Source organism: Kogia breviceps, chromosome 1 (genome assembly GCF_026419965.1).
Source record: "Kogia breviceps isolate mKogBre1 chromosome 1, mKogBre1 haplotype 1, whole genome shotgun sequence".
NCBI lineage: Eukaryota > Metazoa > Chordata > Mammalia > Artiodactyla > Physeteridae > Kogia > Kogia breviceps.
This window is the reverse complement of record NC_081310.1, coordinates 109,879,346-109,886,931: the sequence shown is the minus strand read 5'-3', so window position 1 is coordinate 109,886,931 and position 7,586 is coordinate 109,879,346.

Genomic DNA, 7,586 nt, shown 5'->3' with positions numbered 1-7,586 from the left:
GTCTTAGGTGCTCATACTGAAGAATAATGTGCTAAATTTTTATAGCACTTGATGAGGAGCCCATTGCTTCATTGTACATTAGCTTCCTTTACACAGTAGAAAACTTTGGTTGGTGCTAGTAATCATTATATTGATAAATAGAAACTCTAGGTGATGAGTAAGCCAGAAAATTCTACTCTGTTTTGGAGGCTTCTGGAACTCTTTAAGTACATTTTCGGGTGTCAAAATTGTAGTAAATATTACTGGTATTTCCTTGAGTGTCATGGATGCCATGTGACCCATCAATGCATATGACAGCAAAGATGATTCCTGCCTTAAATACAAATAATGTCCAATTTGAGAATCATTGACAGAGGACGAGAGGGAGAATTTCACTTAATATGCATTCTTTTTATGATACTCCAGGAATTAAGAAAAAGATTTTCATTATCAGGCTGTCTATGCAAATTGCATTCTGTCTTTAATAAACATTTAATACCACTAAAGAAAATAAAATTTAAAAATTCCAAGACTTTAAAAGCAACCTATTATTTCTACAAGTGGGTATATCTTTAATTTACTGCTACTCTAACTTGAGTGTATTCTGTGTAATTAATACCACTCCATAGAAAATTATTGCCACCAACTATGTATATGAGGGAATCCCAATTACAAAGGTGAATCATTATAGATTCTTTTTTCAAAGCTGTGATGCTAAAGAAGAAAAAATTTTTTTTTTTTTTTTTTTTTTTTTTTTGCGGTACGCGGGCCTCTCACTGTTGAGGCCTCTCCCGTTGCGGAGCACAGGCTCTGGACGCGCAGGCTCAGCGGCCATGGCTCACGGGCCCAGCCGCTCTGCGGCATGCGGGATCCTCCTGGACCGGGGCACGAACTTGTGTCCCCTGCATCAGCAGGCGGACTCTCAACCACTGCGCCACCAGGGAAGCCCAACAAAATTATTTTTTATCTAAAGCACACAAAATGACAGGTTATGTATATATTTAAATCTTTAACACCAAATAATTTGGTGGTAGATTGGATGTGGAGTGTGAGAGAAAAAAGAATGATTCAGACCAAGTAGAAAAGTGGAATTAAATTAAATGGGGTAATATTGAAGAACAAATAATTTGGGGAGCAGAGAAATCAATATTTTTGTTTTGAACAATTTAATTGGATATCCATGTGGAGGGAATTGTTAAGGAGACAGTTGAATTTAAGGGACTGCACTTCAAGAAGACATTGGGGCTGGAGATAAAAAATTATGAATTGTCAGGTTTCACTTTTAAAGTCAGTGTACTAGATGAAATCATTGAGGAAATGCGTGTAAACAAGGAGGAAGTTAGAACATAGGAGAAAAACATAGAATGGTACTCTGGAGGCCAGATGAAGACACCTTCTCCATCTCCAGCCTCTGGTATGTAAGGTGCATGAGAATAAACCCTGTCAAGAATGTTCTCAGGGCACCATTAAGGTTTAATCAGAGCAAAGAGGAAAATGGAAAAAAAAAATCATAGAAAAATTACATGTAGGAAATTTTGTTAATAATTTACTGTGCATTCAAGGCAGCACAGAGGACGAGTTTCTACAGTGTGGTGGGATATGTGACTGGACCAGAATAGGGGAATTACAGGGCTGTATGGGGATGAAAAATCAGACTATAAAGTATGACAGTTGAGTCTTGTGCTTCTTATGATGACTAGATGTAAGCAGTAATGTCTAGTATGTTGGGAATATTCTTGATGACCTTTGTATAACAAGGGTATGACCTTTCTGTACAGTGGTGAGGAAGGAGGGAAGAGGCTTTATCACTTGCAGAAAGAGGGTGTCCTTTTCAGTGACAGCAATGACAGTGACATTGGACTATGAAAAGCTCTGTAAGCAAACCATGTTTTCTCCACTGATGATGATTTGTAGGCAGATGGCCCTAGATGGAACCAGGACCATGTGAATCTCTCTCTATTGCCTTCTGTCAACTATTTGGCGATTCAGCCAATGTTCATAGCTATGCATTCTTATCAAAAGGCTGAACTCTAAAAATCCCAGATTAAATCAGGCTTTTATAATATCATAATTATTTTAAAAATTTGCTCAACACTTTATATAATTTTCATAGTAGAGACCTGTGGAATATGCCATTTAAAATTTCAATATGTTGAAATTCAGTGATGTGATTATCTGAAGAGCAGAGAGTAAATAAATGGCATGGTCAAGATGTTGCAAACTTGAGCATTCTGTTGGACACTACCTTGTTTTTTCTTGAGGATCTAAATATTTAATTGGCAATCTAATCTCATATTATAGCTTCATGAAACTATTGTCTGATATTGCTTTTTTCTCTTTTACTCTCTTTGATGTTTTAAAAAAGGAAATGAAAGTAAGCACACCTCCACTAATATGCAATACCTATTTAAAAATAATATTTATATTAATATATTCTTAGGTGGTATTTAAAAATCAAGATTTGTAGGAAAGGGAATTGTAGGCTTATTGGGCTATGTGATTGATTCTGAGCCTGGATGGTCATAGTACTTCCTGTCTATAGGGTAATTCATGCCCGGATTATTTTCAAAAGCAAGCATAAATCTACATAATACTCTTGCTGTAGGTGCACTTTTTTCAATTTACTTTCTGTTTTAGGAAGCAAAAAAAAAAAAAGAATGTAAAGCTCAGAGACTGGTGATAATGCAATCAAAATTAAGATGAATTGAGTGACGCATATAGAAATCAATAATGTTACCAATGCTTACTATTACAATTAAGTGTAATTTAAGATTTTAAACCCAAGTTATGGTTTAAATCTAATATATATGAACTAGTGGCATACCATTAATTGATTTATCCATCTTTCAAACACTCATAAACTATCTCAGGGTAGCATAACACAACTAAGCACTTTAAATCATGCATCTATAATACTACAGTCAGTGGTGATAATTTTCATGGATGCATGTGTGAAGATAGGTGAAATTTTTTCACTAATAATAATTTTTAAAAACTAGCCCTGACATTGTACTGTATTAGTATTTAAAACCCAGCAGATTATAATGATAATTACTGACAGTGCATATTTATCTCTCATAGTAAAAATTTTACTGCAAATATATTCTTACAAATCCAGCTTCAGAAATGCACTTGTTATAATTCATTACAGTCTTCATCTTTTGTTCGATTAACAGACAATAGACTTGTATATTCAAGGCCCTCTTTAATACAGGTTATCTACAAACAAACACTAAAGTTCCTTTGTGAGTAACAACATATGATAAGGTTCTTGACAGGATTCAAAATATACTACTGAATTTTTATTCCAATGAGCAGCATGTTGAAATCCCAAGCTTTGGGACATTGTAACTCTAATTTATAGAGAAAAAATATACAAAATAGGGTAGTTTCAATGAATATCTTTTCACATTCATCACTAATTTGTGCTCTGTAGATAATTCCACATCTGCTTTGATAGCAGAGCTATTGTACTCACATTTGCTTTTAATAATGCTAGGCAAAAAGCAAATACTTGCAATAAATACATTGGTACACAATGCAGTAAATTTCTCATACGACCGCTATACCTTTTGCCATAGTATAAACCATGGTTTGTCACTGGTAGGCATATACCTACATACCTAAAGATTTAAGATTTTACATATCAATATTTCAAAAAAAGTCTTTATTTGGCTTGATCCCTTTGCTCAAAAGGTTAAAAGCATTTTAATGCCAAACCAAGTTTTCTGAACACGTTGGAGAAAATACAACTGGAGAAACTGTCACTATTACGTACAGTAAGCAAACAAGGTCTTTAACTCCTCTGTAGCATGTTTCCTCCTATGTTAATAACTGGTTCACGTATATTAGAGAAATATTTCAAATCCTTTATAGTTATGGATTGAAAGAAATGCATTATTATAGCATGGAATATATGAAGAAAGTAGAATATGTCAATCCAAAATCTGATAAAAAAAGACAATTTTTCAAAACAATTCATGAAAAAATAGATATGTTTAATTTAGTCATAGTAAATATAATTATTTGATAAATATGAAAACACCTTGTCTTGAAAAATATATAAATTTTCCAGATGACTAGTGATTAGTAGCAAAACAAGAAATGGGAGAAAATAAATATTAAAAGTCATCATTTATTGGAAAATAAAGAGAATGTTTTTATAATTAATGTCATAAGCTTATCCATCTAGTTTGACCATAACTGGTTTGTAAAGTTGAAGTTCTTATAAAACCAAATAGTAATAAATAAGAAATATTGTACTATTTAGTAGGAAAACATTCATAGAAGATTTGAATTGAATGTTGTTACAATTAGTTAATGTAATACACTAAGGTTCAATTTATATTGTCTTCATTTGTGGTATCTTTCTCTTTCTGATATTACTAATCATATATCTCTTGAATAAACCTGATTAGTGAGGTTGCATGTTACCTATTTAAATCACCACAGTATAACTCAAAGTAAATAATAGCTTTGGGCAACAATAAAATGTGACTGATGGCCCTGTTCATTTGAATACTGTAAGCAAGAAGCAGAATCACTCATGGAAAATCGTGATTGGTGGAATAAATAAGTGGTAATTGCTTCACATTAAATAAACAAAAGACACTATCATATATTAATATATTCACAGTTTATTACAGTTTAGACAGATATTCTAATCAACACTGACAGCAATTGAATAGATTGGTTGCACCCAAAGGTGCTGTTTATTAATTTATCTTAACAAATAATGATGTTATGTCAGGGTAAATTATGTTTCTTCATGTTTCAAGTTTTTTATTGAAACTTATAATGAACAGAATGCTTGCTCTTTTGTCCTTTTTTAAATGTAAAATTACTTTAGATCAACATTTTACTGGGTTTTTAAAAGTTTTTTTTTGTTTTTGAATGACTTTTTAAAAAAATAGTAAAAAAGGATGCTATTTGAGCTGTTAGTCAAACTGTCAAATTTTATTGAGAATTTTATATTTACTTTTGTCTTACTTATATGTAAAGTAAGAATAGTAACCTGCCCCATTTAACTTTTAGTGTGTTCGAACATGTAAATATGATAGAATAGGAGAATAATTGAAAGTTAAAAAAAATAGTGTAATGACTATGATACAAGAAATTTAATTTAAAATAAAATACTTTTAAAGTACAACCAAAAAAAGTTGTATTTGTGCCCACTCCATCACATGAAAACAACTACATGTAACTAGGACCCTGCCAAACACTCTGGTGTACGCTAAATATATTTGCTTTTCCTTGCCTTTGTTCTATACACATACTGCTCAGAATAATTCCTTTTTACATTTTCTAATGTGAACAACCCTTATTTATTTATTTATTTATTTTTGTGTTTTGGTAAGAATACTTAATATGAATCTATCTTCTTAACAAAATTTTAAGTGTACAATACATTATTGTTAACTAAAGGTATAATGTTGTATAGCAGACCTCTAGAATTTATATAATTGAAACTTTATACCCCCTGAACAGCAGCACTTTATTTCCCTCTCCCCTCATCCCCTAGCAGCCACTATTTTACTATCTGGTTCTATGAATCCAACTATTTTTACTACTACATACAAGTGGAATCATATGGTATTTATTCTTCTGTAAATGGTATATTTGACTTAGCATAATATCCTGCAGGTTCATCCAAGTTTTCACATATGGCAGGATTTCTTTCTTAAGAGTGAACATTCAATTGTATGTCTATACCGTAACCTTGACTATTTTGTGATTATGCTGCAACAAATATAGATGTGAAGATATCTTTTCAAGATCTTGATTTCAGTTATTTTAGATATATATTCAAAAGTGGGATTGCTGGATCATATGTTAGTTCTATTTTTTTATTTTTTTAGAAACGTCCATACTACTTTCCATAGAAGCTGCCCCAATTCACATTCTCATGAATGATGTACAGGGTTCCAATTTCTCCATATCCTTGTCAACAATTGTCTTTTTTTTAAATTTTATTTTTTTCTGACTAGCCATTCTAATATGTGTGAAGTGATATTTCACTGTAGTTTTAATTTGCATTTTCCAGATGATTAGTGATGGTGAACATCTTTTCATATACCCGTTGTTCTTTTGTACATCTTCTTTGGAGAAATGCCTATTCAAGTCCTTTACCCATTTTCCAATCAGGTTATTTGTTGTTGTTGTTGTTTGTCATTGACTTGTAGGAGTTCCTTATATAGTTCGAATATTAACTCCTATCATATATATAGTTTGCAAATATTTTCCTTCATTCTTTAGGTTTCCTTTTTATTCTGTTGATTATACTGTACTTTATTCAGAAGCTTTTTAGCCTGATGTTGTCCCACTTCTACATTTTTGCTTTTGTTGCTTCTACTTTTGGTGCCATATCCAAGAAATCATTGCTTAGACCAATGCCATGAAGATTTTTCTGTACATTTTCTTCAAGGAATTTTATAATTTCAAGCCTTATGTTTAAATATGTAACCCACTTTGGGTTGATTTTTGTGTATGGTATAAGATAAAGTTCCAATTTCATTCTTTTACTTGTGAATGTTCAGTTTCCCAGCACCATTTCTTGAAAACTCTATCCTTCCCCTATTGTCTATTCTTGGCACCCTTGTCTAAAATCAATTTACCATATATGTATGGGTTTACTCCTGGACTCTCTATTCTGGACCCTTGATGTATATGTCTGTCATTATGCCAGTATCATACTGTTTTAATTACTGTAGCTCTATAATGTGTTTTGAAATCTGGAAGTGTGATGTATCCACTTTTGTTTTTCTTTCTCAAGATTGCTTTAGCTATTCAGAGTCTTTTATGATTCCAGTTGACACTTAGAATTGCCTTTCTTTTATGATAAAAAAATGCCATTGGGATTTTGATGGAGATTGTATTGAATCTGTAGATTGCTGCAGGTAGCAGGTAGCAAGGACATTTTAAACAATATTAAGTCTTCCAATTCATGGAAGATTCAACCTATATTTATGTTTCAAGTCCCAGCTACAATTTTTCTTTCCCGTTAAGAAACCTTTCCTGATACTCTTTTGTTTTCTCTCTAAATTGCTCTATTATAACATTTGTAACATTAAATTATAAAAGTTGCTTGTTTCTCCCACACAGTGGTATGTTTCTCACAGTGGTATGTTTCTCCTACACAGTGAAGAGCAACAGAAAAACTGTTTCCAAATGGAAACAAGATCCTCACATACACACACATATATACATATATGCATGTACATATATATGTGATATATACACGTGTATATATATACATCTATGTAGATATTATATGTATTCTCCATACATATTTTACTATATATTTTGTTTCTATGACAAATTTTATATTATTAAAATAATGCTATGACTCTAAGAAAATCACATTTTAGAATATACCTTCAAGCACTATATGCAAATATATGCAAAATATCTACTCATCTATGAAACAACTTTGACTCTCTATTTCTCTCCATATATATCATTATATGATCATATATATATGCATAATATACATTTTAAGTATATATGTGCTGTTATTGAACAAATAATATAACTTAATTTTCCAGGATAGTTCTCCCTCTTGCAGATTTGTAAAATCTTTGAAAATGTTAATTCAGTCTGCTATTCAA